Raw genomic sequence first — 13549 nt, 5'->3', positions numbered from 1 at the left:
AGAAATGCTGCTTCCAATATATTCCAACATAATTTTCCTAATGATGCAATTATTTTTGTGACAGTAACACTCCATCACCTCCTGCAGCAAGCACCCCCACAATATGAATGCTGGCCACACTCCCATGACTACCCTTAATGATCGGACAATGATCCTAGAGATTCTGTGCTTCCAACTTTGTGGCTACCCGTTTGAGTAAGACCCGTTCCAATGCCCTCCCCTGCCACAAAGTAAGGTCCATAACGAAATGATTGAGGTCGGGTGCTTCTTAATATGCCATCTTGTCAAGTGGACTATTGAAAAGCGCACTTAAGCTTGACTATTTACTAACTCCTGTAAATAGTCTGTGGCTGAGCCATTGCTGACACGCCCGTCCAGCGACACAACATACTGTGATTATTATTATTTGACCATTCGCTGGTCATTTATGAACATTTTGAAAGATCTTGGCCATGTTCTGTTATAATCTCCACCCGGCAACAGCCAGAAGAGGACTGGCCACCCCTCATAGCATGGATCCTCTCTAGGGTTTCTTCCTAGGTTTTGGCCTTTCATGGGAGTTTTTCCTAAACACCGTGCTTCTACACCTGCATTGCTTGCTGTTTGGGGTTTTAGGCTGGGTTTCTGTACAGCACTTTGAGATATCAGCTGATGTACGAAGGGCTATATAAATAGATTTGATTTGATGCTTCACGGTTGGAATGGTGTTCTTCGGCTTGCAAGCCACCCCCTTTTTCCTCCAAACATAACGATGGTCATTATGGCCAACAGTTATATTTTTGTTTCATCAGACCAGAGGATATTTCTCCAAAAATATACAATCCTTGTCCCCACGTGCAGTTGCAAACCGTATTCTGGCTTTTTTATGGCGGTTTTGGAGCAGTGGCTTCTTCCTTGCTGAGCGGCCTTTCAGGTTATGTCGATATAGGACTTGTTTTTACTGTGGATATGAGATACTTTTTGTACCTGTTTCCTCCAGCATCTTCACAAAGTTCCATTTGCTGTTGTTCTGGGATTGATTTGCACTTTTCGCCACTAAAGTACGTTCATCTCTGGTAGACAGAATGTGTCTCCTTCCTTGAGCGGTATGATGGCTGCGTGGTCCCATGGTGTTTATACTTGCGTACTATTGTTTTGTACAGATGAACGTGGTACCTTCAGGTGTTTGAACCAGACTTGTGGAGGTCTACAATTTTTTTTCTGAGGTCTTGGCTGATTTCTTTTGATTTTCCATGATGTCAAGCAGAGGCACTGAGTTTTGAAGGTAGGCCTTGAAATACATCCACCGTTACACGCTCCAATTGACTCAAATTATGTCAAATTAGCCTATCAGAAGCTTCTAAAGCCATTTTCCAAGCTGTTTAAAGGCACAGTTAACTTAGTGTATCTAAAACTTCTGACCCACTGGAATTGTGATACAGTGAACTATAAGTGAATAATCTGTCTGTAAATAATTGTTGGGAAAATTACTTGTGTCATGCACAAAGTAGATGTCCTAACCGACTTGCCAAAAACCATAGTATAGTTTGTTAACAAGACATTTGTGGAGTGGTTGAAAAACAAGTTTTAATGACTCCAACCTAAGTGTATGTAAACTTCCGACTTCAACTGTAGGTGTGTGGGGGTAAAAAGTAGGGGCAGAAACAAACATGGCCAGGCCATTCTTAATTTGGGAGCTCGCTTAATGGCCAGATTCGGGTACCTTTACACGTGCAGAATTTCACTAACTGCTCTCCCAAGACAGCAGGCCTAAGGAAGCATTTCAAAGGGAGAGATATAGAATCATTGTTAAACTCATTAGAATACTTGGTAGTGGACATTCCATCAGTCCTGGAAGAGAAAATAAACATTTTGTTAGTTTTCACTATGCTACATGTTCATCAGTCCTAAAAATACAACATTCTCAATCTTAATCAGTCCTAAAAATGCAATATTCTGTACTACTAGGCCTAAGTACCTCCTTCCTTTTTTCCAATCTAGCTTACTGCATTTTTGCAATAAGCCTCGATAAAACTATGCGTACATGCAGTATAATCATACTAGAGACACATCAAGTGATACAGGGTCCCATTAACCCAGTTAGGGCTAGTATGCCAGCCTGCTAGCTAGTCAGTAGCCAGCTAGTGCAACCCAACTTTGTTCAGTTGTTGTTGAGTTTGTTATATTGGCATGCTAACTTCATAATAAATGATGCATCTTAGCTAACATGAGTATTTTTATCTTCCTGTCACACTCACACTGTCTAATTCTTCTTCATCATCATATTCTTCTTCTATGATATAATGGTGGTCCGTAAACAAACGTTAAAGGTGCATGCTGCCACCTACTATGCTGGAGTGTGTGGTCAATCACGCTTTACAACATTAGCTCCACATTTCTAAATCATCCTACCTAACTCAGTACTTCTGAGAAATAGTCTAATCCTTTCTTTGTGCTGCCAACCTAGGCTGTAAACACAGCCCCTAAGCCTCATGAATATTCTATGAGGCGGTGTGTGCTGCCGGGTATGAACAAAATTAGATTTGTTTTCCACTATGGTGCGGTCTGCACAACGCATCACTGGGGGCAAACGACCTGTCCTCCATGACATCTACAGCACCCGATGTCACAAGGCCAAAAAGATCAAGGACAACAACCACCCGAGCCACTACCTGTTCACACCGCTACCATCCAGAAGGCAAGGTCAGTACAGGTGCATCAAAGCTGGGACCGAGAGACTGAAAAACAGCTTCTATCTCAAGGCCATCACACTGCTAAACAGCAATCACTAACTCAGAGAGGCTGCTGCCTTCATTGAGACCCAATCACTGGCCACTTTAAAAAATGGATCACTAGTCACTTTAAACAATGCCACTTTAATAATGTTTACATATCTTACATTACTCATATGTATATACTGTATTTTATACCATCTACTCCATCTTGCCTATGCCGCTCAGCCATCGCACATCCATATATTTATATGTACATATTCTCATTCACCCCTTTAGATGTGTGTGTATTAGGTAGTCGTTGGGGAATTGTTAGATTACTTGTTAGATATTGCTGCACTGTCGGAACTAGAAGCACAAGCATTCCAAAATTGGATTTACTTCCTTCAGACTGAAATACTGTCAAATCTACTGTCAGACTGATTRGTAATAGACTAATAGACCACAAATAAAACAAGTAAACATTGGCAGTTGATTAAATAACTTGACATAGTGGGGTCACAAATGTTTTTTTATATCAAAATGGGGTTACAGGACAAAAAGGTTTAGGAACCCCTGCTTTATCTTTTCCTCACTACTAGCTAACTATTGACAACAAAATGATCAGCAGCAATTAAAAATATCTAGTWCAGTGCTCTCCAACCTTGTTCCTGGATAGCTACCTTTTTGCTCGAACCCAAGTTGTAACTATCTGATTCAGRTTATCAACCAGGTAATTATTAGAATCAGGTGCGCTAGATTAGGGTTGGAACYAAAACCTACAGGACTGTATAGACAGCAGCACATCTTTCGCATGGCCCAGCGCTGCTCTTACTTAAACTATATGTATCATGACACAAYGCGAGACCCAGARGCAGACACAGGAGGCAGATGGTTGGAGTCTTACAATATTTATTAATCCAATAGGGTAAGGCAAGAGAATGGTCGTGGAAAGGCAAAAGGGTCAAAACCAGTTCAGAGTCCAAAAGGTACGAAGGGCAGGCAGTGTCAAGGCAGGCAGGCGGCGGTCAAAACCGGGAAGACGATCAAAAAGAGAATCGCAAAAGGAGAACGGTTAAAAACATGCTGGTTGACTTGACTAACATACAAGACGAACTGGCATATAGAGCCAGGAAACACAGGGATAAATACACTGGAGAAAATAAGCAACACCTGGAGGGGGTGGAGACAATCACAGGAACACGTGAAACAGATCAGGGTGTGATAATATGAGTCACATACTCACTCAATGGCTCAACATATGCCACTATCTATCACAGTAGACTGCAGCATMCAGCTATCGCAACACGCACTGTTGCCTTCACCTTAAATCATATGCACTCAGTCAATCACACATTCGATCACACATTTAATCACACATTGCCGGCACATGCATACCCATTTGTATTCTACTTATATTAGATCATCAGAACAGTGCATCATCATTATGGCGTTTCACCAAAAGGTCCTTCACTCCTGCTAAAAAGAGCCATATCTGTCATTTGGAGTTTCTTCCTGCTGAGACTTCAATTTAATCCTTCACCTCAGCCATATCTGTCAGATGGAGCCTCAATTTAATCCTTCACCTCAGCCATATCTGCAGATGGCGCTAAAGCTTCAATTTAATTCTGCACTCTAACTACCGTTACAGTATTGCAATACATTTGACTTATCTGGTCGATGTTTCATCCTTCATTGCCTTGTGGCAAAGCATTAAATTAAGGCTGAGACCTTGGGGTTGAATAGACTATACAACTGGAACATCTTAATCGCTTAAGGACACCCATGGACGATTTTATGGCTCAAGGGCTCAGATACCAGTTACTTAGACCTGCTTTATGATGACCTCTGGCATTAGAAAAGGTATCTCATTTGGGAATAATCATCAGAAAATATAATTCCTAAAAGTAGTTATAGGTTAATCCAAAGAAATGTAAAAGGTCTATTACATTTCCTTTCTGAAATGTTCTCAATGTGACAGATGACTACTTAATTTATTTATTTTTCAGCATCAGACTGAGGAACGCTCAGGTCCGTTGTGTTATATCGAGGCGGAGTTGAATTTTTATAACTGGTTGCGAAATTTGCTAGCAAAAACACCATCAGTCGATTCTTGTAAAAATATCAATTCTGAAAAGGCTTACCTGTACCTACAGTGCCCTCAAAAAGTATTCATACCCCTTGACTTATTCCACATTTTGTTGTGTTACAGCCTGAATTCAAAATGGATGAAATATATTTTATTTCTAACCCATCTACACACAATAAACCATAATGACAAAATGAAAACATGTTTTTAGAAAATAATTATTAATTCAAGTTTGACTTTGAGTGCCTGGTGGTAATTTCCACGACAGATTTAGCGAAAAAGATTCACTGCCAAAGATTATTCTGACATGTGTTAACTCAGGAGGTCGAATACTTATCTAATCAAGATTTAAATTAGTATTTTATTTGTATTTCTGACACATTTTTGAAAACATCTTCCACTTTCACATTACAGAGTATTTAGTGTAGATTGTTGACCAAAACAATGACAATTAAATATATTTTAATCCCCCCCAAAAAGTCAAGTGATGTGAATACTTTCTGAAGGCACAAAACATTAGGAACACCTTCCTAATATTGAGTTGCACCCCCTTTTCCCTCATAGCAGCCTCAATTAGTCGGTGCATGGACTCTACAAGGTGTCGAAAGCATTCCACAGGGATGCTGGCCAATGCTGACTCCAAAGCTTCCCACAGTTGTGTKAAATTGGCTGGATGTCCTTTGTGTTGTGGACCATTCTTGACACACACGGGAAACTGTTGAGCATGAAAAACCCAGCAGCTTTGCAGTTCAAGACACACTCAAACTGGTACACCTGGCACCTACTACCATTCCCCGTTCAAAGACTCTTAAATCTATTGTCTTGCTACTTCACCCTTTGAATGGCACACATACACAATCCATGTCTCAATTGTCTCAAGGCTTAAAAATCCTTCTTTAACCTGTCTCATCCCCTTCTTCTACAATGATTGAAGGGGATTTAACAAGTGACATCAATAAGAGATCATAGCTTTCACCTGGATTTACCTGGTCAGTCTATGTATATTTGCAAGATGGGGCCGACAGAGAGGGTCGCCTCGCTTCTAGTCCTTAAGAAACTTTGCAGTATTTTGTTTTTTTATGTAATATTTCTTACATTGTTAGCCCAGAAAATCTTAAATGTTATTACATACAGCCGGGAAGAACTATTGGTTCAGAGCAACGTCAACTTACCAGCACTACAGAGCAACGTCAGAGCAACGTCAACTTACCAGCACTACAACCAGGAATACGAATTTCCCGAAGTGGATCCTTTGTCCGAACCATCCAAGGCATTTAACTGATTCCAGAGGCTGACCCAAAACAACGTCACCGCTGAAGASGAAGACGGAGCGGCCTTCTGGTCAGACTTCAGAGGCGCACTCACCACCCACCGCTTCCAAGTATATTACTCGCTAATGTCCAGTCTCTAGATAACAAGGCAGACGAAATTAGGACAAGGGTTGCTTTCCAGAGAGACATCAGGGATTGTAACATACTCTGTTTCATGGAAACATGGCTCTCTCGGGATATGCTGTCAGAGTCGGTACATCCACTGGGATTCTTTGTGCGTCGTGCTGACAGAAATAAACATCTCCTCCCGGGAAGAAGGAGGGCGGGAATGTATGTTTCATGATTAACTCATGGTGTAATTGTAACAACCACAGGAACTCAAGTCCTTTTGTTCACCTGACCTTGAATTCCTCACAATCAAATGCCGACCGTATTATCTCCCAAGAGAATTCTCGTCGGTTATTGTCACAGTCGTGTATATCCCCCTACCCCCCCCCATCAAGCCGATACCACGACGGCCCTCAAGGAACTTCACTGGACTCTATGCAAACTGGAAACCATATATCCTGAGGCTGCATTTATTGTAGCTGGGGATTTTAACAAAGCAAATTTGAGAACAAGGCTACCTAAATTCTATCAGCATATTGATTGTAGTACCCGCACTGGCAAAACATTGGATCACTGCTACTCTAACTTCCGGGATGCATACCAGGCCCTCCCCCGCCCTCCTTTCGGCAAATCTGACCACGACTCAATTTTGCTCCTCCCTTCCTATAGGCAGAAACTCAAACAGGATGTACCCGTGACAAGGACTATTCAACGCTGGTCTGATTGTTTTGATCACGTGGACTACCCGGAGGTAGCCTCAACGAATAATATCGATTTATACGCTGATTCGGTGAGTGAGTTTTAAGGAAGAGCATAGGAGATGTTGTACCCACTGTGACTATTAAAACCTACCCCAACCAGAAACTGTGGATAGATGGCGGCATTCACGCAAAACTGAAAGAACGAACCACCGCATTTAACCATGGAAAGGTGACCTGGAATACAAATAGTGTAGTTATTCCCTCCGCAAGGCAATCAAACAAGCGAAATGTCAGTATAGGAACAAAGTGGAGTCACAATTCAACGGCTCAGACACGAGACGTATGTGGCAGGGGACTACAGACAATCACAGACTACAAAAAGAAAACCAGCCACGTCACAGACACCGACGTCTTGCTTCCAGACAAACAGTGCCACCGACGTGGCCCACTGCCAAGGACTGTGGGCTCTCCTTCTCCGTGGCCAACATGAGTAAGACATTTAAACGTGTAAAACCTCGCAAGGCTGCCGGCCCAGACGGCATCCCTAGCCGTGTCCTCAGGGCATGCGCAGACCAGCTGGCTGGTGTGTTTACGGACATATTCAATCTCTCCCTATCCCAGTCTGCTGTCCCCACATACTTCAAGATGGCCACCATTGTTCCTGTACCCAAGAAGGCAAAGGTAACTGAACTAAATMACTATCGCCCCGTAGCACTCACTTCTGTCATCATGAAGTGCTTTGAGAGTCAAGGATCATATCACCTTACCTGTCACCATAGACCCACTTCAATTTACATACTGCCCCCATAGGTCCACAGACGATGCAATTGCCATCACACTGCACACTGACCTATCCCATCTGGACAAGAGGAATACCTATGTTAGAATGTTGTTCATTGACTCCAGCTCAGCATTCATCACCAAAGTACCCTCCAAGCTCATCATTAAGCTTGAGGCCCTGGGTCTCAACCCCGCCCTGTGCAATTGGYTCCTGGACTTCCTGACAGGGRGCCCACCGGTAGTGAAGGTAGGAAACAACATCTCCACTTCGCTGATCCTCAATACTGGGGCCCCACAAGGGTGCGTGCTCAGCCCCCTCCTGTATTCCCTGTTCACCCATGACTGCGTGGCCATGCACACCTCCAACTCAATCATCAAGTTTGCAGACGACACAACATTTGTAGGCTTGCTCACCAACAACGACGAGCTAGCCTATAGGGAGGAGGTGAGGGCACTCAGAGTGTGGTGTCAGGAAAAAAAACACTCACTCAACGTCAACAAAGCAAAGGAGATGATCGTGGACTATCCACATCGATGGGACAGCAGTGGAGAAGGTGGAAAGTTTTAACTTCCTCGGCGTACACATCACGGACAAACTGAAATGGTCCACCCACACAGAAAGTGTGGTGAAAAGGCGCAACAGCGCCTCTTCAACCTCAGGAGGCTTAAGAAATGTGGCTTGTCACCTAAAACCCTCACAAACTTTTACAGATGCATAATTGAGAGCATCCTGTTGGGCTGAATAACCTGCCCTCCAGAACACCTACAGCACCCGATGTCACAAGAAGGCCAAAAWGATCKTCAAGGACAACAACCACCAGAGCCACTGCATGTTCACCCCACTACCATCCAGAAGGCAAGGTCAGTACAGGTGCATCAAAGCTAGGACCGAGAGACTGAAAAATAGCTTCTATCACAAGGCCATCAGACTGTTAACTTCTTGCGGATTAGTGGGACGCTAGCACTAAATAAACGATAAAATTTAAGACGGAGAATCGTTATTGTCTTTACCGGAGAAAAATACCAAAGAACGGGCTCTCATTCACGCGTTTGGAAACAGCCAAAATGGGAGCCACCTAGAAAAACTACAATTTCTGGCTCATTTTTCCAAAAACCAGCCTGAAACTCTTTCTAAGGACTGTTGACATCTAGTGGAAGCCCTAGGAACTGCAATCGGGCACGATTTCGCCCTATTATAAAAGWGCCAGCCATTGAAATCAGTGGTAGGATAAATTTTTTGGGGGCGGGATGGATTGTCCTCGGGGTTTCGCCTGCCATTTCAGTTCTGTTATACTTACAGACATTATTTTAACAGTTTTAGAAACTTTATAGTGTTTCCTATCCAGATCTACCAATTACATGCATATCCTAGCTTCTGGGCCTGAGTAGCAGGCAGTTTACTTTGGGCACGCTTTTCATCCGGACGTCAAAATACCGCCCCCTATCCCAAAGAAGTTAAACAGCAATCACTAATACAGAGAGGCTGCTGCCTACATACAGACTTGAAATCATTGGCCACTTTAATAAATGGATCACTAGTCACTTGAATAATGGCACTTTAATAATGTTTACATATCTTGCATTACTCATCCCATATGTATATACTGTATTTTTATACCATCTATTGCATCTTGTCTATGCCGCCAGTCATTGCTCATCCATGTATTTATATGTATATATTCTTATTCCATCCCTTACCTAGATTTGTGTGTATTAGGTAGTTTTGTGGAATTGTTAGATTACTATTGCTGCATTGTTGGAACTAGAAGCTGTCACATTCGTCGTAATGTGGAAGAGAGGAGGACCAAGGCGCAGCGTGAAGTGAATGCATTCTTCTCTATTTATTTAACGAAAACGAAGAAACTCAAACAGACTTACAAAACAACAAAAGAACGTGACGCTATAATATAAACAAGTGCAGACACAGCAACTTACACATAGACAATAACCATGAACTACCCAATGAATATGGCTGCCTAAATATGGTTCCCAATCAGAGACAACGATAGACAGCTGCCTCTAATTGAGAACCAATCTAGGCAACCATAGACATACATCACACCTAMACTAGTAAACACCRATAGACATACAAAAAKCCCTAGACAATAACAAAACACCTGCCTCCCCCATGTCACACCCTGACCTAACTAAAATAATAAAGAAAACAAAGATAACTAAGGCCAGGGCATGACAGAAGCACAAGCATTTTGCTACACTGGCAGTAACATCTGCTCACCATGTGTATGTGACCAATAACTTTTTATTTGATTTMATTTSATTTAAAGAGCAGGTTTTCCCAATGTTGTGTACACTCAGTGGCAACATCGACTTTGGMYAAAACTTCGGGTGTTGACTTGAATCGTTTTATGTAGATACTGGCAAATAGCCCTCAGAAAGGAGGTGGGTCGTAAATCTGCTTCAACCTAACTGACAATATCAAGAAATCTGCTTCAACCTGACTGACAATTGCGAAGTTGTATCCAGATACATTTTCGTTCTGCATTTGGGCCTCGGTGGATTTTTAAATGTATTTGGTTTGGACTGATGTTTTCTCTCACCCGTTGTGGGCTGTATCGACGGTGATTTTGGGACTTGTCTTGCGATCACAGCGGCGAGGGTCGTGGGATCCGCGCGCCTGTCTGGTGCAACTGAAGGGCAAGACAGCCATAGTGACTGGAGCTAACACAGGTAACTGTTTTGTATGGTGCCACTTGGCATGGACTATTGACTTGTTTTGCTTGGACAGGCTTATCCAGTCAATTTGATTCAATAATTATATTTATCCACCAAGCGCACAGACAAAAATTCTTAYCTCTTAACCAAATGGTAATACAACAAAATCTAAAGACTATTTAAATCATAATTGGTAACTCACTGGGCACAGACGTGAATTCAGCATCTATATTCACTTTGGTTCAATTTCATCGAAAGGATGTGGAAACAACTATGATTCAACCAGTGTTTGTCCAGCGGGGAAATAACTCTTGACATGACGCATTTCCCTCACTTTAACTTTTCAACCTCCAGCCCGCACTCAAAGTGTCTCAAATAGACTTCGGAGTTTAGTTAATGGCATGCTTTTGGAATCCCGCATTGAAGATGTGAAGAAAGTGAGAGTTCTCCTGTATGTCCACACGTTTTTGTCCGTGAGAGAGGGTTTCCATTCATTTTCAACTCTACTGACAGTTTTGCATTATATAGCTAATGTGCCCACTCTGGTATTGACACGCGCGCTCTGGCCAGCACAGCGCAGATATGCGCACTGTTGGCTTGAGCGCACATACAGCCTACATTATGAGATTATTATGGATAAAAGAGGGAGATTATTTTTTATTTGTCAAATGGCAGCCAAGCATCGATTAACATGTCACCAGAAAAATACCCTTGATATTTATTGGAAAAAAGCATCAAGCTCCTTGCTATAATGGCACTTTTTTTGTGAGAAAACCATCAATAGAACCGATTTAACTTGTCTTTTTTATTCGGTTCATGGGAATTAGTATTTTTATGTTCCTTACGTCATCACGCACAGGCTTTCGTCTGCAACGAATTAATTTGATGGAAACAAGTCTCTAGTGGGAAAATGTGCATATTGTTTTTATGCGGATTTTAGAATATTCAACATGGAAATCTGTCACCAATTGGATGGAAACTTAGCTATAGCCACAAAAAGATCCCACCTTGTCGAGCATATTTTCTTTTGTCGACATTTGGAACGATTACCAAGTTTACCGACACATTTGCTGTTTCCATCAGGCCTGTCATTACATTTTTTATCCAACATGTACTTTACTTTGGTTATTAACCAGGTTTCCATCCAACCTTTATGCAAGTAAAGTACACTGATAAAAAAAGTCACAATAGGTCTGATAGAAACATAAAATTTGAAGGTAAACTTTTCCAAATGTTGACAAAACAAAATATTTCTAGACAAGGTGGGATCTTTTTGTGTTTTGTGATGATGCGAACACATCCTCATTTGAACATTGCCCCTTATTTAAATTGTATTTGTAAGTGTTTATTTCTATGTATATTTTATTCCAGGAACCTGCTTAACTTACATTATTCATATCAGAGTTGAAAATCAAATGAAAGCTAMTTAACTTGTATTTTTTGAAGTGCCAAATTTCATGTGAAGGAAACTGCCACGAGGTGAAAACGTGACAGGTTATTTGTAACTGGGATGAGCAGGCATAGTGAAGTAAAGAACAAACAGAAGGACTAGTTTCAGCATTTAATAAATAATAGGGCATGGTTTACAAGTTCACCTTTTCAGCAGTGGCCTTTCTCACTGGGCCAGGAATATTTACAAACCATGCAATTTCAAATGACAAACAATCAAAGTAACAAAAAGGCACAGGAGGTGGTGCAGCCCAGGAGGTAGGTCCATCTTGGAAACTCKCAATACTCCACTTCCCCCATGCTCGTGGAAACAACCATACCTCTGGACTGCATGCCCTCCTGTAGACAGTCGCATCTAAAACAGAAAGGAACAAGGCTTAAATCGGAGAGGAAGAGGCGAAGCGAGAGGTTTTACTCCGTCCAAAATCTGTCCATGAAAAATAAGCCCACGAAGTGAGGCGCTGTTTGGGGGGGGTGGGAGTTAGGATGAGTCTAAGGGACTGAGTGACAGTGGTCCTAAATAAATATTAGAACACTAGGTAAACATTTTTCAATATWAAATMATTAACCTATCATCATTAATATAATAATTTATTTACAATGTACTAATAAAACTTCTCCCAACAGAAGAAGGAGGTGAGCAGCATTGTGTGGAATGACATGTCAGTTGGCATAATTGCAGGTACTGAAATGCATTAAGGACAGGAATGTGATTCTCCAGTCAGGAAAAATCTCACTTGACACAGAGGCAGCCAATATCAGAGCCTTAAAGGAAGAGATGCAGGGTCTCAGAGATGGAAGGGAGTCTCTCTTGTCTGAGGCAACATTGATTGCTATGCAAATGATTGTTGCACCTCAATTTAGCAAGGAACACAGCCGCCAGAGGAAAAGGAAGAGATTCCATGATGAGACCTCTCAAGAGGAGACAGACAGCTCAGGACAGTGCAGCAAATGTGTTTCAGAACACAGTGTTTTTTTACTGCTATGGACAACATAATAAGTGACTTGGACACTAGGTTCCACACCACTGCAAAAATTGTAGAATAATTGTCTTCTGTTCTGAAAGTTGGGCAGATTAGTGAGGATAAAGTCCCTTCTGTGTGCCAACCACTGATCATGAAGTATTCCAGAGATCTTACACCTGAGTTTCAAAATGAAGTAAGACACCTGAACACTGTATATGCTGCCACTTTCCCCCCTAACTTGTCCCCTCTTGGTCTCCTGAATGCAATTTGTAAGATGCAGCTGCAAAGCATTTTTGGAGAAGTGTGCATTGCTTTACGTATATTTTGCACACTGCCTGTGACTGTTGTGGTGGCCGCAGAGCTTTCAGTAAGCTAAAACCGACAAAAAAAACTATTTGAGGTCCACTATGTCCCAGGACAGGCTTTGCAGTCTTGCKATGCTGTCCATTGAAAGTCAGTTAGCTAGAAAGCTGGACTTCAAATGATCAGTGACTTTGCTAGCAAGAAGGCTCGGCGCTGGGCTCTGGGTGAGTAAGGCTGAGCAAGGGCCAGTGATAACTGTTACATGGCATGGATATGGATATTGGATCACTACACACATGATGCCCACAGGCTGAGAACAAGACTGAGAACAAGATCTATCTCAAAGTAATAGCTGGATTGCCATACAATTTGTTGTGCACAATCAAGACCCCAAGTGGAAGATACCTATTGATTTGGTGACCACTTGACCTTTCTTCTAGCGCCACCATCAGGCCTTTTCATTTCCATTTTGTTTTCCATTTTTCATTTCCAATTTTATTTTCTAGTTGGTATGTATGCT

The 13549-nt window shown here is 42.0% G+C and overlaps 1 pseudogene; it reads left to right on the top strand.

Moving 5' to 3' along the window:
• Positions 1–9864: 9864 nt before the first annotated feature.
• LOC111962754 (retinol dehydrogenase 12-like) overlaps positions 9865–13549 on the top strand; it is a 34683-nt pseudogene continuing 30998 nt past the window's right edge.

Source organism: Salvelinus sp. IW2-2015, linkage group LG1 (genome assembly GCF_002910315.2).
Source record: "Salvelinus sp. IW2-2015 linkage group LG1, ASM291031v2, whole genome shotgun sequence".
Taxonomy (NCBI): Eukaryota; Metazoa; Chordata; class Actinopteri; order Salmoniformes; family Salmonidae; genus Salvelinus; species Salvelinus sp. IW2-2015.
The sequence above is the reverse complement of the archived record's forward strand: the minus strand, read 5'-3'. Positions and strand labels throughout refer to the sequence as shown.